Below are 24,433 nucleotides of genomic sequence, written 5' to 3' on the forward strand. Positions count from 1 at the left end.
ATTTAGCGAAATTCAAAACCCATCATCTCTTGCTTTAGTCTTCAAATCTTTCATCTCGCCCATCCTTGAATACTGTTCCCCAATTTGGGCAATGGCCTCAAAAACCAATCTCACAAGAATAGATTCTGTTCTCAGTTTCTTTCTTGCAATTGTTCGCCATAGAATACCTTCCTTTCGACATGTATCCAAATCAGACACCATGGCTGCTCTGAATATTCACACTCCATTCTTTCGTCGTGATCTAGCTGACATGAAATTTTTATACAAGATAATAAATGGCAAAATCAGAACAGATCTCCTAATCAGTGAATTCACACTTAGGGTACCCCAGAAGCAAACGCGCAACCTGTAACTCATCCACAACCCAACCACTACAACGCTCCTTGTTTTACAGGCTCCCAGAAATCTACAACAAACTTCCCCGGAATGTATATATTTTCCTTCCAGAAGGTAATTTTTGTATATTACTGACCAAGAACATGTAAATCTATCCCGTCTTGTTATTGTTTTTATCTTTTGTTATCTTTTGTTTCTACTTTATGTTGTTTCAGTGTAAAATGGCCAAATAAGACTGTATCCGAGGCTCCGGTACACTTTTCTACACCCTTGATTTTCCGCACTCTTCGAATGTTTTCGTTACAAAAATTAGTTCTTAATAAGAAACGATGTTTCTTAATAGCGCGGAAAGTAATTTTTTTTAGATCTACGTGCTACGAAACTTACGTTTTTCAATATTTCCATTCCTTATGTAACGTCAAAACGGTTTTGCAGCGATTTCATCATGGCGCATCTTGGATTCATGTCACAGGCACAAGTCTGAAGATTTCGGATCATCGATTCATGTCACAGGCTCAAGTCTGATTTTTTCTTTTTCTTCTTATGATTGACTTGTGCAATGGGAATATTTGCGATTGCTATATGTTATTTGCGTGATATATTGGCGGATTGGACATTTCAGACATTGGATTTCATTTATGTGACTTCAGAAATTGGAAATAATTCTTTCTTTTTGGCAACTGCAGGCCGTAAAGGGGAAGGTTGTATTTTCTAAATGACTTGATGGGATGGGATAATTTGCGACTTCTTATTTTTGTGATGGGAAGGGAGTGGAGGTTGGTATTCTGTGGAGAAACTCTGAGTAAATAAAAAAAAATAGAAGTTATGTTGCCATGCCAACTGTACAGTGGTGCCCACCTCCTAAGGAGAATAGTGCGTCCCACCAAACCATGCCATAATCTTCATAAGGTATTTAATTACGACAGCGAGTCTACCGAAAGTAATGTTTCTTAGTTTAACTGAACACTATACTTGATCTGTCCCTCCCCCTAAACAGGGTGCCCATCCCACTCAAGACCGTGGACGCATTATCTCAAAATCGTTAATCATAATCCACCCCAAAATAGTTTAGATGAATCCGTAATAATTTATGTTTATTTGACTACATTACACTGTTCCGGGAATGTGTGAAGCAAGTGAGCTAAGCCAAGTCATCTGCTCAAGCAACTCGAGAGGACTGTACCAATAAACGCGCGAATCCATGGAGGGAAAAACGCGGCTACAGCTACCAGCCGTTTTCTCCCCTTCTCTAACGTTATGGGTGACCTTGCTTCACAGCTTCCTGAGAGAGGGTGTAGAGTTTGCCCCACGTCTGAGATGGTCCCATGACATGTCGTTTAAAACACACGCACACATACTATTTTCATTTGTACTTACAGTCTCATTCTAATTCGTCTACTGGCTATCATTGGATAGGCGACACGATAAAATGCTTCAGTATGTGACAAATCGTATACTTGATACATTTCTCTGCAATTGTCAATGGTTTCCTTGGATTAAACAATGTGCGCGTGAATTGTTGATAAATGGACAATGTCGATCTGTAAAATTCTTTATTTCTATTGATGACTGTTCTGATTTGACTCAGGTCGTCTTCTTCAGTTTTATTATAATCGCGACGATGAGGATGTATGGCGATTAGAAGAAAATAATAATGTGACTATGGAAATGCACATGGATGGGTCTCAGAACACAGGCCGTACAGCAAGTATACTGGCTGTGAGTACAGGCTCCAAAACCTTGTTTGCCTTAAAAGAATACAGCTGTATCATTCCACAGAAAGTGAGCCGAGATGTCTCGACAGTAATAGTGCATAAAACACAATTATCTCTTCACACATACAGCATTATAAACAGTAATCAAGCATGATGAGCAGTGTGGGATGTGTTTTTACCAATTTCCCTTTGAAGTGATACCCAACAGTGAAATCTTGAAAAAACTGTTACGGTAGGAACATGTAGGCTCGCTTTCTGTGGAATGGCTGAGTGCTACGTGGAACAGAGGTGGCCGTTTGCATTACTTTTGCTGAATAAGGTAGATGTGTCTTTATTATAGATCTTTTCAACTCTTACGGCGGCCGGTCCTCGTTCTGGCAAGGGAGTGGGGAGCGGGGAATACGCAGCAGACCAACCAGACAACAGAGGTGGCGCCGATAGTTACGACGTGGTTGTAGGAAGTACTACATGTACCTCGTTCTACTGGCTGCTGTTTTTCTTATCGCGCTGGATTGTTCGCTTCCCCGCTCCCCACTTCTGTTGCCGGCGTTAGGATCGGCCGCCGTAACAGTAGAAAATACCTTTGGCAATTAATATTCGATTATTTGAAATTTGAAATAGAAAAATAAATTATACATGTTATGTGGATCCACTCTCACGCGTTCTTTCAATTCAGTAAATATAAAAGAAAAAATACAGCAAGATGACGCAACAAATTACCTCAATTACATGCCATCATAGAGAATAACTACCAAGAGTAAAAAAATAATTCCAAATGGAAAGATGAAATGTATTTTTTTTAGTCCAATTTTGGCATAGATAGGCGAATCGGGACTGGACATGCAGTTTAAAGTTGGATCCGAACCATTGTGTGCTCCACCGGGTATCGAAATTGGGACACCTTAAATACAAAGCGATAATGTTCGAAAATATACTCGTTTTAAAAAGTAACTAAGTTACAGTTACTTGTGCTTGAAAGGTAACTAAGTTACTTTGACATTTACTTCATACTGAAAATTTTCTTGCAAACAATTACATTGTATATGCAACTGGTGATCATTAATTGGAATAAAATAATATTTGAAGACTTACATGCATTTGATTTATGCTTCTGGTTGGTACATAATATAAGTCTTTATATGATTGTATTATTCTGTGGAGGCGGAAGGTATTCCTGTAAGGAGGGAGAAAAATTACCAATCAGTGGAGGCGGGTGGGTCAGTTTCAAATACGAAAACAATTTTTCGAATTCCCCATAACAATAATAAACAAGACACACATTAAATAGAAAAAAAACATCTCACATTTTAACTACACGAACACGCACAGCTGGTAATGCAAAAAATGAATCATGTTTTCAATTAGCAATGTGGCCAATGTTAACTTTTGGGACCGAATTATTACTAAATATGTGCTATTTGTTTAGTATTCAAGTAATTACTTATATTTCACAACTGTATAAAATATGTATGTAGTCCCTACAGTCTAACGGCTAGCACATGAGAAGTATTAGCCTAAATATCATCATCATATACACAGTGCGTCTACTAAGTTTTAGGACTGGAATGAAAAACATGCTTACAGGAAAGCAATCAAAACTTTTATTGTTTAAACTTCAGTATACAACCCTCCTAAGTGGACACAAATGTTTGCACGGTCGTACAGTCTCTGCTGTGGTAGAAGTCACATTCGGGAATCGAGTGTAAAACAAGCGTTACGTTCTTCTGAATGTCACAAACAGAGTTGAAAACATGACCTTTCAATGGGGATTTTAATTTCGGTAACAGAAAATAGTCCACAGGTGCTAAGTCCGGCGAATAAGGGGGGTGCTCCAACAGAGTCACATGTTTTGGCCAAAAACTGCCTGACAGTAATGGCGTTGTGCGCGAGGTCATTGTCGTGCAATAGGCCACAAATCTTCCTTTTTCGCAAATCTTACACAACGATCTTCCGCGCCGTTTCCTTGCTGATATTTAATACGTCCGCTATCATTCTGAGCGACAGCTGGCGGTTCTCAAGAAGCAATTGTCGAACTGCACAGATGTTCTGATCATTTGGACGCTCAACTGGACGTCCAGTCATGAGATCGTCTGTCTGGTCCGTCACGAAAGCGCCCATACCGTAGGAACACATTCGAATGCTTGATCCCCGCAAGCTGTATTTATCATCTCAAGGGTTTCTGTCGCCTATTCGTTGGTCTGGGCTATTCGTTGCTCCTCACTCGCATTCATGACGGGCAACTTTGACACAACTCTGTTCAATCGCACACAGCACAGAAACTAGCACACTCGTGTACACCAAACACTGCCTGCAATGACTCGACACCTATTGCTAACTGCTTCCGTACTTTGCCGATAGATGGCTCGGCTGACAGTTGCACAGCGCCAACTGTCTTAAAACTTAGTAGACACACTGTGTACTGCTTAATTATTTTAAGATGAAACTTCTCTAGACTTAATCACGACTTTTATCATGAATAAAGACGAAATAGATGGTATTTTTTGTTGCTCCCCGGTGACAAGCTTAGAATTTAAAGAAAACAATCCATTTTCACAGTGAACAGAAGTACTTATAAGAATTATAGCAGTAATGAAAAAGAGCACTCATTTATTATACTTTCAGACCGAAGCAGCACGTAACACGTATCTTTTGAAAAGCAACCTTCAGAAACGAACGCAGTCTTTGGAAATAAGGCGACACAACAATCCGTATGTGTCGCTTATCGCTTGCGTGTCGCTCGGTCTGTTGGAATACGCAATGAATACTTTCTTGTCGCTTCGGTGTGAAATTCCGATATCTATTGTCGCTTCACAGGCAACAAGCAATACGCGTCGCTCGGAAACGAATCATTAATTATACATGAAACCTTTCGAACTGAAGCGTGACGCTCAGACTGAGTACCATCTTGCCTCAGTTTATTATTCGCGCGGTGAGTGCATGCAGATTGACTGAAGCGTCGCGTGTCGTTTCGGCGTGAAACTTCCATGTCGCTTGTTGCCTGTCTCTTCCGTATGAACGCTCCGTCAAGGGAGATTTTAGATGGAAGCGACACAGCACCTTCAGTCTACAAGCAAGCATACGCCGCGCATAGGCCAACAACATAACTTTAAAAAAAATCGAAATAATTAAAAGACTATTTAAGATCCATGTTGACATACCTGTAGGTGTTGATATGTTCATTCGCGGATCTTGGTTTGCAAGCAGTAGCCATTTACCAGTGCAGAAGAAAATTGGCAACGAATTATACTCTGTCCCAGCAAACTGTGGAGCAAGGCGGCGCATAACGTCAGAGAAGCAAGGGAAATCTATTGGCCAGAGAGAAGCAGTACACGCTGATGGGAAGGCAGTCGCTTTCCCCCACTCCACGCAATTCCGTTCCTCTCACGTGTTCATTGGTTGAGCCGTCTCGCGTCACTACTTGCGCAGAGACTTGATTTCGTTTGCCTGCTCTACAGTTAGCTGGGACAGAGTATACTTGCATTCTTTATCGCTATCGCAGATCAAATAAAAGGACTCGTTGTCTGAAGCTATAAACCGAATTGACCTGTTCGTAACCCCCCAATGCGACTTCCTGAAGTAGATTCCAATCTCAGCATGAGGAACGTTGAAATCTGGAAATTTTTGTCAAGACCAAACATTTAACTCCAGGAAGGATTAAATGCGCTTCCCCGCTTCTCTTTGAGCAACAGGGGAGTCAAGCAGATAGTTGGGGTCTATGCTTTCAGTCAGATTTGAAATTTTGCCTTAGGTGATTGGACGAAAATCTTTAGAATAGCAAATTTAGCTCTTCTTCAACGTTAAAAATATTCAAGTTAGCAATTTAAGTCGTAAAGTAACTGTGCAAGCAACTGTTGAAACGTTACTTCTATTGCAAGAAAGTAACTCGTACAGTTAGAGGAGGAGGTCTAAATATGGGCGAAGGTTTAAATATGGGTTTTGGAGTTATCAGCGCTCCCGGGTGCTGCAGCCTGGCAGAGGCTATGGGAACTGGTTATCTGTCAAGGACAAAGGTTGCGGCGCCAATTCGCAAGAGAAAGTGGTGGTTAGTTTCGGCCTTGGACGCTGTTATAGAATAGCGACTTCCGAAAACTTTTTGCAGGTATGTTTTAACTCAGCGTTTTCTGAATTCTCATCTGCTTTGTATAGGTTATGATATTAGCGGTACGTAAAACAAATGTGGGCTTTTATAATGCCATGATATGTTTGTGAAATATGTACCACAGAGAGCGAAAATAAATTAAAGAAGAAAAATAGCGTGATGGTCTAAATATTGGCTAGGACATGAGGTGTAATGTTGAGATCGCATTTTCAAAATAACAGATTATTCATAAATATAACGTTTATAATGATTTCGCGATAAATGACTTGTTTTTTAAAAGTTGTAATTGCTTTTTGTGATATTACCACTAGTAGCCCATATTTAGACCACAATTTTAAAATACATCATTTTACCATTTTTTTTTAAAAAAAATAGAGACCTTCTACACTTTGTGATGCTATTACATTTAAGTATATATTTCATAGATATGCATTTTAAAGGCAGGTGCTTGATATATTAATTTTTCCCTCTGAAAATGACAACATAAAGGGGGGGGGGGGCATATTTAGACCTTTTCCTCTATAGTTACTTGAGTTTAAAAGTAATTAGTTACAGTTATAATTCGTCAAAAGTAACTGTTACTTGTAACTAGTTACTTCCAAACACTTTAAGACGATGATGTTACCACTACGCCATCTGGGAGGTCCACAATAAGTAAAATCAAATTACAAAAACAGCAATTTAGTAAGGACAAAAGTGGCTATATAATGTTCAATATTTCCGTAAAGGATGGTGAATATATAATAAAATGAGGACAAGCATAAATTTGAATTTACATAAAATTAAAAATATTAAAACACAGCAGAACAAAGAAGAGATATGGGCCCTTATATTATATAATATCCGAAATATGAAAAACAAAATGAAAATTAATGAAAACATTACTTAAATTGTCAATTTCCTGCGCAACCTCTATCTCGTTTGTTAGCAGAACCAGAGAATTAAATGAATATCTGAATGCAAAACCGAATAATGAAGAAATGGGGTTTCATTGTACTTGCGCCATCAAATATGAATGTATAGAAGTTGACACAGTGACAGTAATAGTACCACTAAACACTTTAGAAAAATGCCCATTTGTGTTTATAAATTATTTTTTATCTAGTCATTTTGGGGGAGCGTAGAGCGAAGGGCATTTGTTCCCCTTCCTATTAAGCAAATATGTTACAAAATTACAGATTCGCCTTGTATATATGTGCGAGGACAGTTCGGTAAGTGAGGTAGCAAGACCTGTCGTGCGAATGCGAGATCTTGTCGCCTTACTTATTCAACAGCCCTCGTATAAATTACAAAACTGCGCGCACTCAGCCGTGGGAGGCAATGCAGAATACAGGCATGTACTTTTCCAGCAGAGAGACTCTGCCTCGCTCCAAGGAGGGAAGCAACAACCCGTACATCATTTCATATTCATAAACAGAGGGGAAAGAAAATTAATGTTTCTTGGAGAAAATACATCATCTCGTACTCTAATTCGCTGGGAAAGGAGGACAATCAAGACGAAGGAAGAGGAAAAGGTGGGGAGGGAGGCAGGAAGGAAAACGCAATAACGAACTGAGAATTCAGTTAGGGATTTTGCAGAGATCAACCATCTTCGTTCGCAAACGCCATACATATTTCAACTCCGCAACCTGTTCCGTCATCTCGCCCCGTTGGAAATACAAGGGCAGGTTTCACTTGGAGACTCTGGAAGTGAAATAGTGCCTTAGTTTCCACGGCTTCTTGAGTTCTCCGCAGTGGAAAATTCGGGAACATACCGAGCTGACGGTAGCTAAATTTTCGCACGAACAAGTTCCACAATGAGGAACATTTATCTTTCGTGACTGATTCGCTGACGACACTCACTTGCCTGCACCTTCAAGATTTTAGTGTTTATCTTTTCGGTCTGTTATTTATTACTGTCAAATTCGTCCCTGATTCGCAAATGAGAACATGTTTTTTTCGAAATTAATTCAAATCAGCAAATTCACGAACTACACAACGCTACCAATAAATATAACAAACAACAATTTTATGAAAATATATGAAGGTCCGAATTTCACTCCAAAGATTGCTTGTACAGCGGGATCCATAAGTATTGCTCAGCAAATTGTCCATGACTATTTTCGTTGGTTTTTGTCTTCATCCTATGTATTTTTAAGGGCTGCATTTTTACGTCTTTTGGTACAGAGGTTGTAAGCAGATTGCATGATGTTTTGAATCGGTTTTTAAAGATCTCATTGTATGAAACAAAGGTAGTAAACGTGCTGATGACCATTTGCTTGGTAATACTTATGTATCTTACTCTACCTGGCTCAGTCGGTAACGCGTCTGACTACCATGCTCAAGGTCCCGGGTTCGATCCCCGGCCGGTTCAAATCCGGGAACTTTTCTAACGGTGAAAGCGGCCCCGGCGCCCACCCAGCGTCGAATAACATGGGTACCTGGGGGAAACCCTGGGGGGTAAAGGCGGTCAGGGGCGTGATGCTGATCACATCACCCCCACTCACGACCGGATCAAGAAAGTGTGGGGCGTTACCCCCACACCCCCTATACGCCTTCATGGCGTGGTGCTATGCACAGGGGAACACTTTACCTTTTTTTTACCTCTACCTGATATTATTATTAATATTAGGGCCTTAATACTTTATGACGTCATATTTTCCACGCATTAAGTTCATTTCAACACGCTTTTAGGTTTCAGGAATAGAAACACGCTGGTTTCTTTGGTCACATAAAGTACATTTTTTACCAACTTATTTTCGTCCCAACATGGTACGATAGCATATTTTGGGACAAATTTTGTGTTTTATAAAATATGTTTTACCAAAATATTTTTCATAAAAACAGTAATGCACAATGTTAAAGACATCTTCATTTTAACGTTTTTACTCTAAAAATATATGTTGATATTTTACGTATTTAGTCCCGCACCGCGGCCGAGCGGTGGGCTCCGGCTAAGAGACGCACACAGGTTCGAGTCTCCGAGGGGAAGCGTTAAGAACTTTTCTCTTGAGATTTCGGCCTGTGTATGGGACCACTCACCATCGTGACGAAATTTGGGGAGCTACGAATGAGTAGCGTAACCCGATCACGGAAACTTACAACAATCATCGGGTGTTCGTCGTGCTGACCACACGTCACCCCGTAACTGGTTGAATGATCTCCCACCTCGGAAGGGGAGGAGTGAGGCACGCCCTTGGTTACGCCGTGCGCCACGGGTTGTTATATTATTATACATTCCTTAACGTTTTTAGAAGGTTAACAATATGTCATGTTTCTTTAAGTCATAAATACATATATGCACATTCTTGAAATTTTGAGGCCAGGGCATGGACATCCGAGCTCAAATTATTATTTCTTAAAATTTATTAGTAGCCGGCAGTGGGGTAATTTTAAAGTTATAATTTCTAACATTCTCATAGCAGCATATGGATAATCGCGCAGAATTTTACATGATCACGTCAGTCTATTGTGTATCTGAGTATGAGAGGTTACGTTTGCATGCACAAATATGTGAAATTAAAACAATCGAGCATATGCTTGAAATCATATAGATTTCGTCAACACACGGAGATGGCTGAGTTCATAGATATATTTTATTTACTTTCAATATAGTGAGGTGTACATAACAATCCATCAGAAATAATGAATTAATTTTTTATGCAAAATAACCAGTAAATTGTGAATGTATGCAATTGTAGTGTTCTTTATATTCTTAAAATCTACGTGCTAGTTATTTGCGGACTTGACATTAGTCTTATTTTTTTTATAAATAATAGATATACATATATATTATTATAATATAATATTAAGAAAACTTCCCCCTTTTACCTGGATTATATTGTGCTCTCTTCCGGTAGACATCAATTATACAATTGAAGTACAATGTTTTGAAATTCATAAGCAAGATACTTAAACGTCAGACGAAATATAAAAATCACGATTCTGGAATCGTGTCTACAATTAAGTACATAGGCTTACAGACGGGGGGAAGGGGGGCAGGGGTATCTGAGCACTCCCTAAAGTGTCCCCAAAAAATAAAAACTCAGAAAGTACGATTAAAATAACGAAAATAATATCAGTGTTAAAAAACTAAGGAATTTCGTTTCATTTGCTCTCTCTCTCTCTCTCAGTGGCGTCGCTAGGCCATTTTAGGGGAGCTTCAGCCCCCCAATCCCTCGATAAGCCCCCAAAATTTTTAGCTATTATTACATACAGTATTTCGAGAAAACATATTTGAAAAATTGTTAATGCAAGAACATACCTCTAGATACATATTCTGGGAAAGAATCGTTTCGTTGTGACATAGTCTTTTTTAAACCACGATCTTACATCTGACACGTCATGTCTTTAGCTGGTAAAAGTGCAAACGATCGCCGTCATTTGTTCTATTTTCACAACGGTTGCTACGCGAGGAAACGGTAGTGGTGCGTTTTGTGTTACGAACATTTACTGTTGTTCGTACAACAATGGACAAATTTATTATTCGAAGTAAATGTTCGTGCAGAACTAAAAAATCTAAGTAGCACTAGATGGGCTTGCCAAATAAGGTCTCTACTTGCGGTTAGAAAAACTTATGATGCTCTTTTGAAATATCTGAGGAAACAATCAGATTCAGTAGATAAATGTCCAGCCCCTAGGCCTTTATGAATTTTTGAGAAAATTCTCAACCATGACGTCTCTCTTTATTTTCATTGAGCTTCTGTCCATAACAGAAATTCTCAATAACAAGTTGCAGTCACCAAGCCTTGATATTGTGGAGGCAATTGCAGGTGTTAATGCAGTGCTTGACACTTTACGCGTATGCGAAATGAAGAATATTTTAACTCTGTATACAAAGAGGCAGAGTCATTTGCGAAACAGAAGGTAACTCTCAATGAAACAAGTGCTGAATATTATTCAAAAGTTCACAAACGTGTTCACACATTACCATCATCACTGAAAGACCACGTTGTAAACGAAACCCTGGGGCACAAAACTGATAGCAATAAACCTGAATTCTGCGGACTTTTTTACACTATCATTGATCGAATGATAAATGAGCTGGAAAGTCGTTTCAAAGATAAAGCAACTTCCAGTGTTCTGGTTGGAATTCAGCATATGTCACCTTCTTTACTTACAACAAATTTTGACTTGTTTTTGAACCCTCAATTCTTGAGTGGTTTTAGTGACTATTTTCAATTACAAGTGCCGATCGCTGAAATCGTGGTTGCAAAAAATTACCTAAAGAACTTGACATACACCATCACATCCATAGTACATTTAATGCACGCCATTCCAAAAGACATGTTTCCGAACTTATGCAGAATGTTGGAAATTGAAGTGACAATTCCTGTGACATCAGCATCGTGTGAGAGGAGTTTTAGCTGTTTGGAGAGAATCAAGACATTTTTGCGTAATAGCATGGGCCAAGACAGACTTTCCTCACTTGCAATACTCGCCATAGAAAAGGAAGAGTGTCATGAATTGTGTGTGTATTGTGTTATTGATAATTTTGCAAGAAATTCGAACCTCAGAGTACAGCTGATACATAAAGACATAGTTCACCAGCATTAGAAAAACAGGACAAGAATATCCATCTGTTTTCGTAAAAATTAATGCAGTAAGTCTATGTTAGTTTTAATTCCTTATGATTGTTATATATTATTGTCTTATTAATCACTTTGCTATTTTCAAACATTAAAAATATTTACAATAGTAGTAAGTCATGTATCTGGTTGCAGCCCCCCCAAAAGCAGATGGTCTAGCGACGCCACTGCTCTCTCTGCAAGACAATGTGATATTGCTTGCTTCAGTAAACATGTAGTAAAAACGATTCTGTTTTCACTTTATAAATCGCGCAGAATTCTTCACAAATCGGCTCGCACTTATACAGGGTGTACCAAAGGAACTAAACCCATTTGAAACACAAATTATCAGTACCTTTTTGAAAACATCTTCAGAATCTTTTTTTCCCTTTCCTGACCATAATTTCGCACCTTAAAATCCCTTCCCTAATGATCATTTTACTAAAACAGAAAAAATATTTCAGTTTTTTTTTTTACAGTTTCAGTTTCAAAATGGTCCTGCATATTTTATTAGCCAGATACCTGGCACCTCATACTTCACATCATAACCAACAAATATACTGTATAGATAATAATTGTTTTTAGTATAATGTGGCCCTTCATGAAACATCCTCTTTACAAATGGAGTCAGTAAGAACTTTTTTACTAAATCTGTTTCTATGGAAACCGCCAAATATAATAATTCAACAGGTGTAAATATCAATTCGGATACGCACATGCTTTCGTAGGGAGCTCATTATACTCTGCAAGGCCGCGCATAGTGGTAGAGATGGGGAGAGAGTGAGTAGGCGGATCGAAGCAGTAAGCGTAGCTGGTAGCTGCAGCTGCATTTTCCTTTTCATGCGCTTAGTTCCTCCTTACGCGTGAATTGGTCGATCCTTCTCGAGTCACTAGTTGCGCAGAAACTTGTTTTCGTTCGTTTGCTCCAGAAATTCAACGCCCGGGATGACGACCAAACTACCCCATCCCGTCTTTAGCCTCGACTCTTCGAGTCTCGCTTATCTGACACCATATTGGACACCGTCTTCTACTGACGTCACGATAAATGTTCTCGTTGCTATACTATGTCCCGGAAATCTCTGGAGCGAGCGAACGACAGCAAGTCTCTGTGCAAATAGTCTCAAGAGGGCTCGACCAATAAACACGTGAGAGGGAACTGTATTGCGTGGAGGGGGGAAATGGACTGCAGCTAACAGCGGCTTCAGCAGCGTGTACTGCATCGCTCCGCACACTCGCTTCCTCCACATCTCTGGAGTTAAGAGCGGCCTTGCTCCAAATATACCCGGGATTGAGTATACTTGTAGTTGAGTTGTTTAGTCACTTTATATACATAAGGGCTAATCGGGACTGGGCCTACAGTTTAAAGTGGGATCCGAACCACTATGGGCCTCCACCGGGTATGGAACCTGGGACCTCTTGGTTACAAGACGGCGACGATACCATTACGCCACCGACGAAGCCCATTTTCTCGTTGTTAGGGTACGTTTAGGGCTCTTCGCATAAATAATGCCTTTTTGGTCAATACCCGAAAACCGCAGTATATGTATGCTAAGAAAGCTAAACCTATCAGACCTAACCTAACAACGAAGGCATTCCGCGATGACGTCAGTAGACGACGGTGTTCAATACGGTGTGCGATAATTGAGACTCATGACACTGGCCATCCACCTGAACTTAAACGTCCATGAAGTCTCATGAACTAACTAGCTCTCTAGCCTTCTTAAGCCCGAAGGTTCATGGCTGCAGCAACACAGGCCTTCCATCTGTCCCTATACTGGGCAAGTTCAATCCAATCTTTTCCATCCTTACCAGTTTCCTTTAGGTCCATCTCAACGTTATCCCCCCCATCTATGTCTTCCTACAGGTCTCTTACCATCATGTTTCCCAAGAAGAATCCTGTATAACATCGCGCTACAACGCCAGGGGTTCCGGGTTCGAATCCTGGCCTAGGCATGTGTATTTGTGAGTATCGATTCATCAATTTAATCATATTATCTATCACTCATCCCTATCTTCGAAAATTAGCCAAAAGTGGCATAAAAAGCAAAGTAGAATATAGCAACTCAATCAATCGATCGATCAAGAATCCTGTACACTCCTCTTTCCTCTTCTATTCGTGCCACATGGCCTGCCCACCTCAATCTTCTTGATTTAATTATTCTAATAATGCCTGTACTTGAATACAAATTATGCATTCGAAATTATGTAACATATCATCATAATGTCTCATGGCTTTTGTAATTACAGTAGTATACTGAATTTGTAGTCAAGGAAAGAGGCAGGTGGAAATTGCGTCCGGTCATGTCTCTTACCTTTTTGAACAACCCCCCAGGGATTCATTGATACCTAAAGGTCAACACTCCATTATTTAAACTGTCACTAACCAAAGAGCCTGCATGGTAAATTTTTCATGGCAGCGCGGTATTTTCGTGTGGAATCTACATTTGCAGTCGGACAAGTAGGACATGGGGTCGGAATTATATGTCTTGTATGCCATTAACGTGACATTCGCAGTATTGGAAATTCCTTTATGTAAATTAAAGTCGCATTGACATGATTAACGAGTTTCAGACTGATGAAGTATCGACCATTTTGTTTTCGTAAAAAAAATGGAGGAATGGTCATTTCGGGATGAAACTCAAAGCGACCAACAGGAAAAGCAGCTTCGACGCTGTCCACTGCGATATGAATGATGAATGATGGTCCGCATTGGCATTGCCTTGATGTGGTAGAGTACAGAGGGCGCAGGTTGTAGCGGGGGGGGGGGGGGTACGTTGAAGTTCGAAAAGTTTGGGTGCAATTCGGAAAGAGATCTTCTCTGACAAGGAGACATATTCTCTTGTGTTAGCCTGACGCAACAATAGTTTCAACAATGGGACTACGATGTAGCAACATCTATAGTGTTCGCATTTCCATCTGGCGGCTGGGAAACAACGAATCAGCGATCAGTTGAATTCTCTTCGACTGGCATCGGGCATTTTCGTGTCAAAAGGTACCAACCGCTGTTGGAGGGACGAAACAAATGAGCACCGGTTAGAACGCATGTTGCCAAACGTACTGTAAAAGGGGAGAGTTGAGCAGCAGCGTTGTACAATAGTACACAAAGCACACAAAATTAACTAACTAACTAACTAACTAACTCTGTAGCCTTCTTAAACCCGAAGGTTCATGGCTACAGCAACACAGGCCTTCCATCTGTCCCTATCTTGAGCAAGATCTATATACTCTTTTCCATCCCTACCGATTTCCTTTAGGTCCATCTCAACGTCGTCCCTCCATCTTCGTCTTGGCCTCCCTACAGGTCTCTTACCATCAGGTTTCCCAACAAGAAACCTGTAAACTCCTCTTTCCTCTCACATTTGTGCCACATGGCCTGCCCACCTAAGTCTTCTTGATTTAATTATTCTAATGATATCTGGACATGAATACAAATTATGTAGTTCTAAATTATGTAACCTTCTCCACTCACCTGTCTCCTCATCTCACAAAATTAATGCACAAAAAATTGTACAGCCACGGACACTGCTGGGTTGAAACTATTCCATATAAAGTCAATGTATTCATTACAACTCAGAAGGGTCCGTGACTGTACAAACAAGCTAATAAAAGCAACTGACAAAAACAGACGTACGCTTGGCAACGTTGTGACGGGAGAACGATGTTAACCCTGCAGCTTTTACATAGTAACTGAGGTTGTTGACACTCATCGAGGCACACATCAAACACGACACCTTAGAGTCGTTCTGACCATATCATAGGCAGCAAGGATTCTTGCCAGGAAGGGGGCTGAAATTTGATCGAGCAACTACTGTAATGTTTTCGTCATAGAGTGCTAGATACATTGCAGTTATGTACGTACTAAATCTACAAGCCTTATCTTTCAGTTCTCCTGTTCCAATGTTATATGCAGTCGCAACTGGTTTTGGTTTATAACTTTCGAATGACGCATGTCAGGACCAGGGTTCCTTACCAGTTTGATTCAAGGGCACCGAAAAACACCCTGTATATTCGGTCCACCCTATTGTGCAATATCTTCTACCATATATCCAAATATTTGTGATTCTATACTCTACATTGAGTGACATATACGTGGGTTGTAAATAAAGTAGTGGCAACACTGTCAGGAAAAGGTGATAATACCGTGCATGTGCTATCAGGCAGTGAGCAATGTCAGTTTGGAGCCATGCTGATGTGTGGAGTGCCAAATTTGGTCGGTACAGCGAGTGTTGTGTACGACGTTGGATTGAACACCATTTTCTGTACTGTTCTAAAACATGTTTACAAAGATAGAACAGTGATTGTGGAAATAGATGGAGTTAGTTAAGAAGCACTGCTTTTCTTCTCAAAATTCAAATGGAGAAACGTCGAAACTTGGTGACAAAAATATCTGCGGCAATCTTATTGCTCTTTGCGTCCGTAAACTGTGTTATACTTGACACAGAGGCGAGCGACTGGGAAAGCTGAGAGAATTCTCTATTCGAATCTGCTCCTTTTCCACGTGTTTACCCCCAGCATCGCTATCTGCCTGTTTGCTAGAGCGTCTCGTGAAAGTTCTTGCATCTCTAATAAAAGCTGCAGAGAGAGAGAAGGAGAAATAAAAGAGCTATGCAGATATGAAAAGAACATACTCAAGAGATTGAAAAGGGGGAGAGAGGAAGATAAAAGAGATATCGAGGTATGAAAAATATATTCAATAGATGTAGAAAGGGAGGGAGGAGATAGGTGTATATGCGTAGAGGGAGAAGCAGAAGGGATGGAGAGAAAAGGGTGATGTAAGAGAAACACAGATTGAGAAAGAGACATAAGACAAAAAGGAAGAAATAAGGGTAGAGAATAAAAGTGATGACAAGTGATAAAAAGAGATATACTCAAAAGATGAAGAGAGAAAAGATTATAGAGAGATGAAAAGATATATACAAGCAATGGAGAAAGGGATAGAGAAGGATAAGAGAAATGTATATGGAGAGAGAGAAAGAAAGAGAGAGAGAGAGAGAGAGAGAGAGAGAGAGAGATATCAAAAGAGGGAAGAATATATAAAAGAGATATGGAGAAATGAAATATGTGTACCCAAAGAATAGGGAAAGAGAGAAAGAGATAAGAGAGATGTATACGAAGAGAGAGAGAGAGAGAGAGATAAAAGGTGAAACAGAGAAAAAGGGATATGAAGTCGATGTATAACAAACGTATTGAGATAGAGAGAGAGAAGAATATAGTGTAACGAACCTGAGAGTTTAAGGTTTTATATTTGTACGAAGTTAAGATTGTTAAAAAATGTTTGTTAACTCAAATAATGTGCAAGTTGTCACAGACACCTATAGTTACATTGATACATTGATTGATTGATTTGGTGTTTTAAGTCCACTTTATGCACAGTAAGGCTAATCGGGATAATGGTATTCGTTGCTAATTCAAAGTATTCCAACTCTCTAAAATGTTCCAAAGTTTTGTCGTAATCAGGTAAGCTACAGTTTAAAATAGAATCCGAAGCACTCTACAATGTACCTGTACATGGGATCTCTTGGCAAAATAGATCCAAAACTTGTCAAAACTCTCCGGATATAGTCGCAAAGTATCTCCGAAGAGAGTAGCAAAGTTGGATTGGATTGATTTGGTGTTTTAAGTCCACTTTATGCACAGTAAGGCTAATCGGGACTGGACCTACAGTTTAAAGTGGGATCCGAACAACTAGTGCCTCCACCGGGTATCGAACCCGGGATTCCTTAATTACAAAGCGACGACGCTACCACTGCGCCATCGTGGAGGCCTTAGATTGATACAATTGTGGTTGGAACTTTTATATATGTTTATAAATACGTCATAATCTGTTCGTGTTGACGTCACTTTCTCATCTCAGCAGAGGAAGTGAACCCACCTGAAAATTTTTCACCTGACGACACTCAGTTAGAAAACAGGTAAAGGTGAGAAATCAACAAAAAACTTGGTAACGGTTAATGGAATAGCCGAATAGTTTAATTGGTAATTATTTTCGTTTCATTCTAGCTATAGTCGGAAATAATAATTAAGTACAGAGAAACTTTCGTGTAATTACGTTTGTCTTGTCCAACGTTAAATCCATATGCATTTGTGTTTAGTGATTGTGATTTGATATGTTATAGAATTGTTCTTTACGTCGCTTCAGAAAAGCAAAGAAACGTAAGTAAATCAGTACATTGCTTGTAGGTCCACATACGATAGGAAAATGTGATTATGAAATATAAGTGATCATAAAACTGCGGTTAACTTTGAAAACCATGTTGTGTTTTCTTTCTACCCAGCAAACCCTGATTAGTGATAAAAGAGTCTCATGTTCCCGACAAAAGTAGCAGCGGACTAACTTTGTGACGACTGGTGTCCTACTGGAGGACGTTGCAATAGTTATGGAGACGAGATGTTTCAAGAGACGTTCAGATAATATAAGAAGGACTGTATCTACAGAGGTACCTACAGCACTGCAACATCTCGGAATCGAACTCGGCAGCCCTTGATTACAAGGTGACGGCGGTGACACCGAGAGAGAGAATGGTGGAGATACTGCAAGGAAGACAATGGGCAGAGAGAGGGAAAGATGGAGAAAGGGTTCGTTGTAAAAGAGATGTTAAGAAGGAGAGGAAGAACGCATTCTATAGGCTCGACTAATGACCAATGTAATCCACACGAGACTGCCCTCCCCCCGATCACATGATGTGACGTATTAACTCCCCCCACCCAAAACGCCCAACAAGTAGCAAACAATCTGATTCAGATTCTGCAAGCGAGCAATATGGTTACAACGTGAGAGAGGAAGCAAGTGCATGAAGAGGAAAATGCGGCTGCAGCTACCAGCCAACAGTGCATACTTTCGCTCCGCTCACTCGCTTTCTCCCCTTCTGTGACGTTATGCGCGTCCTTGCTCCACAGATTCCCGGGACAAAGTGGAGAGAGTGAGAAGGAACAAAGCCAGAAATGTTGAAGGGAGAACAGAGCGATGAAGAAAAACAAAAGATGTCGAAGAGAGAAAAGCACGATGTACAGCGAAACAGAAAAGCAAGGAGGACCGGGTGTAGGGAAAACAAAGAGAATTGGAACAGAGAGATCGAGAAGTAGAAAGATATTAGACATCCCCGTCTAAACCATTTCCCCTAATTAGATTGTTCCCGGACGCGAGTCCTGGACGACCTCTGAGGAACGAGGCGGAAGAAGACACCAGTCCTCTCTCCGTTCCCCAGGGAACCGAGGATGTCCCCTACTCCCAGTTCCGCTCAGGTCGTCGCCGTAAATTCGCCATCACAGGAACAACCTCAACGGCTGAGCATCTTTGTTTCGCTTGGGATGCTTCCAGAGCGCTCAACATCTGCGGAACCCCATGCGGGCCAACGTATACAGAAAAGACGACCGTAATTTAACGTTAACCGAAGATCGACTGTATATTTTCTAATCGCCGTTAAATATTGTGTAGCGTTCCTGAGAACGTCGTTAAATTTCTTATCCGCCCTGAGCATATTGGCACCCGTTGGTTAAGACTTTACGAAGGCATTTGTTAAGTGCGATTATCATTTTTGCAATTCTTATCTAACATCGCTCATTTGGTTGGTTGATTTGGAATTTTAAGTCTACTTTATGCACAGAAAGGCTAATCGGGAGTGGGCCTACAGTTTAAAGTGGGATCCGAACCTCTATGTGCCGGGTATCGAACCCGGAACCCCTTGATTACTAGGCGACGACGCTACGATCAAAAGGACCAGGTAAACTGAAATGTAGTCGCAATATACATGACGGAGAGCTTATATGCAAAATTGTCACATATATGTGTACCCCTCGGCAATACTGAATTCCAATCACATTAGTGTGATCGATGGCATTAATGCAGACCACAGAATAACATAATTGCAAGTGTTTATGTGCGTTGTTCAGATCACGAGTGTGTCAATATCGCTCTATACTTGTCCACACTGTACAGATAAGAGATTGGATAGTAATATCCAATTTCAATATGTTGAACGTTATGCAATCCGCTGACCTCTTGTGTACCGCTATTGCCGATATTTATAATCCGTCCCAGAACACTGTGAAGCAACGCCTCGCGTAAAGGTAAAGAAGGGGAGAAGCGAGTGGATAGAGCATACGCTGATGCAAACAGATGGGGGCTCCACGTAATCCCTGCCTTGATTGGTTGAGCCCTCTCGAGTCACTACTTGCGCAAAGGACTTGTTTTTGTTCGTTTGCTCCACAGTCCGCTGGGACAGAGTATAAGAGAATGAGGCTAAGCTGTGGATGTCGACAAGTCACCACTAGTTGCTTGTATGTTGACTGCTTGATTGTTCAGTTTGCAGAAGAATCAACGTATAGTGGCAACTGGTCTTGAGGGTATGAAAGGAGATAAAGGAATGAAAAGTATAGAAGAAGAACACGGTTTGAGAGTATCAGGAAATGTAGAATGAGGGATCACAAGTTATGTGAACGCGTGAAAAATTAAAGGAACATGAAGCAGAAAAAGAAGAAACTAGAGATAAGTGTGGAGTTGTGATTCTTAGAACGTTCAAGAAGAAAAATGGCAAAAAAATGAGCCGAGGGAGACCAACGCAAGCAGAACGTGGAAGGCGGAGGAAATGGTGAAGCAGAGATGTTTGTTAGTCTGGAGAAGAGGGAATTGGAAAGTATTGTAGAGAAGAACTTACGGGAACCTGAAATAAGGTGCTGCCGTCAAGATCTTCAGTTGTCAAGAGAATACACGAAGAAAAAGCAGATGGAAGAAGAGAGGAGCGTCAAAGACTACATAGGAGAAGAATGCAGAAGTTTGAGGATGAGGAGGAATGAGAATGAAACAAAGATTTAGACTAGAGAATTCATCAAGAACAGGAAGAGGAAGTCAAGAAAAACATGGTAGAAGAGGAAGACATTGGAATGGAGTGAAAATCGTCCGACAGGAGATTTTATTGACGAAAACAGGATTTGAGAGGAAGAAAAGAGAAGTCAGAAAGACAGAGATTCTGAAGAAAACGGAGGAAAGTAGGGAAATCATAACCTAGCAACCATTGCTATAGCAACTCTTTGGTAGGTTGTGTTGCATCTATTCCCAGAACGATCCAATGCGTGATTTAAAAAATATAGGACGAGGACATTTAACGCCGAAAGGCAAGCAGGATTCAATTTGAGAGCAACATAAGAACGCATATATCCAGTGTTAATTTAAATTATATTAGAGGTACAATGTATTAGCAGACGTTGGAAAGAAAATACAGATAATTGTTTGAAATAAAGATGTATGTATAAAATTTCAGTACTTACTTTTCCTGCGACTCCGTCCTGGAAAGAGAAAATGAAAATTTTAGTATTAAAACTTGAGTTTAATGTTTCAACGTTTATTATTTAAAAAATAATACTGTACAATTAAATGTTATTAAAAGAAGAGGTCTCTCTTAAGAATACTAAATTGCTCTCTCTCTCACACATACACACACTATCTATTCTATTGGCTTCTATTTTGTAAATGTAAATAAACTCCTTTTTCCTCAAATGTAGTACTATTGTTCACAATTAGCAGAAAATTTTTGAGGAAAATATATGTAACTCTACACATAAGTACGTTGTAAGCACTTCGAAATTCACTTGTTTTTCAAACTCCCTGTTGATTATGAGAAGCTTTTGTACGTGTGAAAGCATTAATATAGCTTATTGGCACTTATGTTGATTACCGATACGCAGATGTGGAATTCAATTCCCGCAAAATATCCACGTCTCATTGAAATAAAAGTTGCATAATTTATTTCAAAAGCCAATACAGATTGAATGCAGTCAATAATGACATGAAATAATTGCTGAAAGTAACGAAGATTTCACTGCATGGTTCTTACCTAATAGGTTTGGTTCACGAAGGTAAAAACAAGACACGTCGTTCTCATTGAATTGTTCCTGGGGCTTGCCACCCCTGTATTTCACGAAGCTGATAGAGTGGGATTATTTTCGTAACATCTCTGGCTGTTATGTAGCTACAGGTTGGATGCGAGTCATAACTCTTCAAGCATCCAATCAACAAGTGAGAGACTGACGTGATCTCAACCCAGCAACAATCGCTAATTTTCTTGCTCACGCTCTTCGTTGTCGGTAACAATGTTGTTAAAGGTACAGGATCCGACAAATTCCGGTCCAAGTTCCGTATTGTTTCATTGAAGAAAAGGTTCCTGGACCGTATTTAAATTGATCAGGAAAAAAAGGTTCCTGGACCGGATTGAAATACTTTGCATATAGGAAGATTCTTTACGGTCCACAACCCGTTTACGCTTGCTGATTTTCTCTCCTGAACCGGAATTGAATTTATTTAAAATCCCTGGACCTTTAACAACCAAAGTTGGTAGGGTCGCTAAGGAGACTTGCGCAGTCAGCTGGAGATGTTACGGAAATAAACTGACTCTACCAGGTTTCAAATTTCAGAAGCAGAGAAAGCTATTTTCTCTGTGGTGTCTTCCTGAACAGCTATCAAAAAAGTTCTGGTGGTATTATGCTTGTCGTTTTGCCTAACAGGTGGGGCTACAACAGTTTTGTTCTATAGGACCACAATATTTGCATACGTTCTGATAAGAAGAGCAGTATAAAGGGAACAGTTTCATGAAATCTTGCTGCGCTGTACATATAGGGCCATTCAATGAAGAATGTTGTGGTGTTTAAGAAGATTAGCACACGTAGTATGTTTAACGTAGTACATGTGTTTCTGATTTTCCATTACAATAGTTTCATTTTCCCTGTTATTACGATCATACTTTATCTTCTCTATTAATGTGTACTTTTCGATCTCTAACAATTGCAGAATTAAAATATGTGAATGAAATTGTGAGCGTTGAGGAATAACAGAAGAGAATTACGAAACGATTGATTGATTGAAATGAAAGTTGTGGGTGCTAGAGTATTGCATTGGACCACCTTCGCTCGAAAATACTCGTACGAATCTCCCACGCTCGTTCGTACCGCACTCGTAGTGATATGATTGACAACGTCCCGTATTTCAGAGGCTAATACGCAGCACTGTTAACCTAAAACCTATACATGGAAGGAAACCACTCTATGCAATTACAATTCTAAATAATAATTCCGTATATTATTATGTAAGGCTCAAATATAATACATATGTTGTATCACAGTGCAACAAATACGTGTACATCACTGCTCACTTACCGGAAAGGATAACCATATTCTGCCAAATAATAAAATGCAGTTACAACCAAGGTTATTAGAAGTATGTTGCAACATTCAATTGAACATCATTTTATTGGAGCAATAATCGTAGAAACATAAAATGTCAACCTTGGCAGTTTCAGCCCATAATCATCTATTTCATTTTCACATATCTCGGTAAGATATAGAAAACTGAATTTTAACATGGAGATGATGACTTCACTTATTTTTCAATTTCACTTCGCCTTTTACTTCACGATCCATATTTGAGGATCCATTACCATAGACAAATGACGGAAATACGTGTACTACTAATAGGGTTCGAGAGTTCGAATGTTTTCCGCTCATTCGAGCGTTTTTCGCTCCAGCGTGACCTATCAATTCTGCATGCCATCTAGCGTTGCCCGTGCGAACTATTTGCTGCTCGAGTGAAACACTCATTGCAGCAGTTTTAAGTTGAACAGTAATGTCATGTAGGTTCATGTAACCTTAACTAAAATCAACACATGTCTCTAGAGTAACAGTGTGGCCTTGCTTAGGTTAAAAGCTGAGGCTGTGAAGGGCCACTCAGCACATAACAGACAAAACACTAAACAACACAGCCCTACAGAGAATTATACTGGCCGTAGCTTCAGACGCCAGAGCCTCGGTCTACAGAAATGAAGTGTGTGTACTATGAAGAAGTGAGTTTGACTTTTTGTTTAAAGTACACTTTATGAACAGATAGGCTAATCGGGACTGGACCTACAGTTTAAAGTGGGATCCGAACCAATAGTAGGTCCCACAATTTCAATATACGAGGGTATGTCATTTAATAAGAGGAGTTTTACTCCAAACTTCATATAGATTTATGCAAAATATTTTGGGGCTCAAAATGGTTCCTTAGCAACACGCCATAAAGGTGTCGTGACGATCGAGCAGTATGCGCCTGCGCAGTCGCTCGTACAACATGGCCGCTCCACTGTTGACTTGCACCGTAGAAGAGCAAAGAAGTGTTATTAGTTTTTTTGTGGTCAGAGAAAGTGAAACCTTCTGAAATCGAAAGCAGAATTTAGGTTCTGTACGGAGACAATTGTTTAAGTCAGGGGAGAGTTTATGAATGGGTGGAAAGATCAGTTTTAAAAAACGAAGACGAAATGTCAGTGAACACCGGAGTGGGAGGCCAGTTTGCGTGGCAACTTGAGGCAGTGAAACAGCAGATCGACAAGCGAATCCGTTAATTCAGTACGTACTCTCTCCCCTGACTTGAACGATTTCTTCCGTACTGAACCTTCATTCTGCTGTTGATTTCAGAAGGTTTCACTCCCTCTGACCACACTTTGTTGCTCTTCTACGGCGCAAGTCAACTGTGTAGCGGGCATCTTGTACGAGATACTGCGCAGGAGCATACTGCTCGATCGTCACACCTTTATGGCATGTTGCTAAGCAACCTTTTTGAGTGCTGAAACTCAAATTTTCGTTGTTTATAAATCTCCATGAAGTTTAGAATAAAATTACTGTTATTTAATGATACCCTGGTACCAGATACGTTGAATAATATAGCTTTATCACATGAAATATAGTCCTACGCGTACCTTCAAACATGTAACTAA

At 40.0% G+C, this 24,433-nt stretch overlaps 1 protein-coding gene across 2 annotated transcripts in view; it reads right to left on the bottom strand.

Moving 5' to 3' along the window:
- Ac76E (adenylate cyclase type 2 Ac76E) overlaps positions 1-24,433 on the bottom strand; it is a 943,073-nt gene that overhangs the window by 614,571 nt on the left and 304,069 nt on the right. For both annotated transcript variants that reach the window (XR_014443972.1, XM_083143984.1), the window contains exon 3: positions 20,961-20,978. The gene's annotated coding sequence lies outside the window, so the exon portion shown is untranslated. The remainder of the gene's footprint in view (positions 1-20,960; positions 20,979-24,433) is intronic.

The sequence above is a fragment of the Lepisma saccharinum genome, chromosome 22 (genome assembly GCF_977018435.1).
Source record: "Lepisma saccharinum chromosome 22, izLepSacc3.1, whole genome shotgun sequence".
NCBI classification, from domain to species: Eukaryota; Metazoa; Arthropoda; class Insecta; order Zygentoma; family Lepismatidae; genus Lepisma; species Lepisma saccharinum.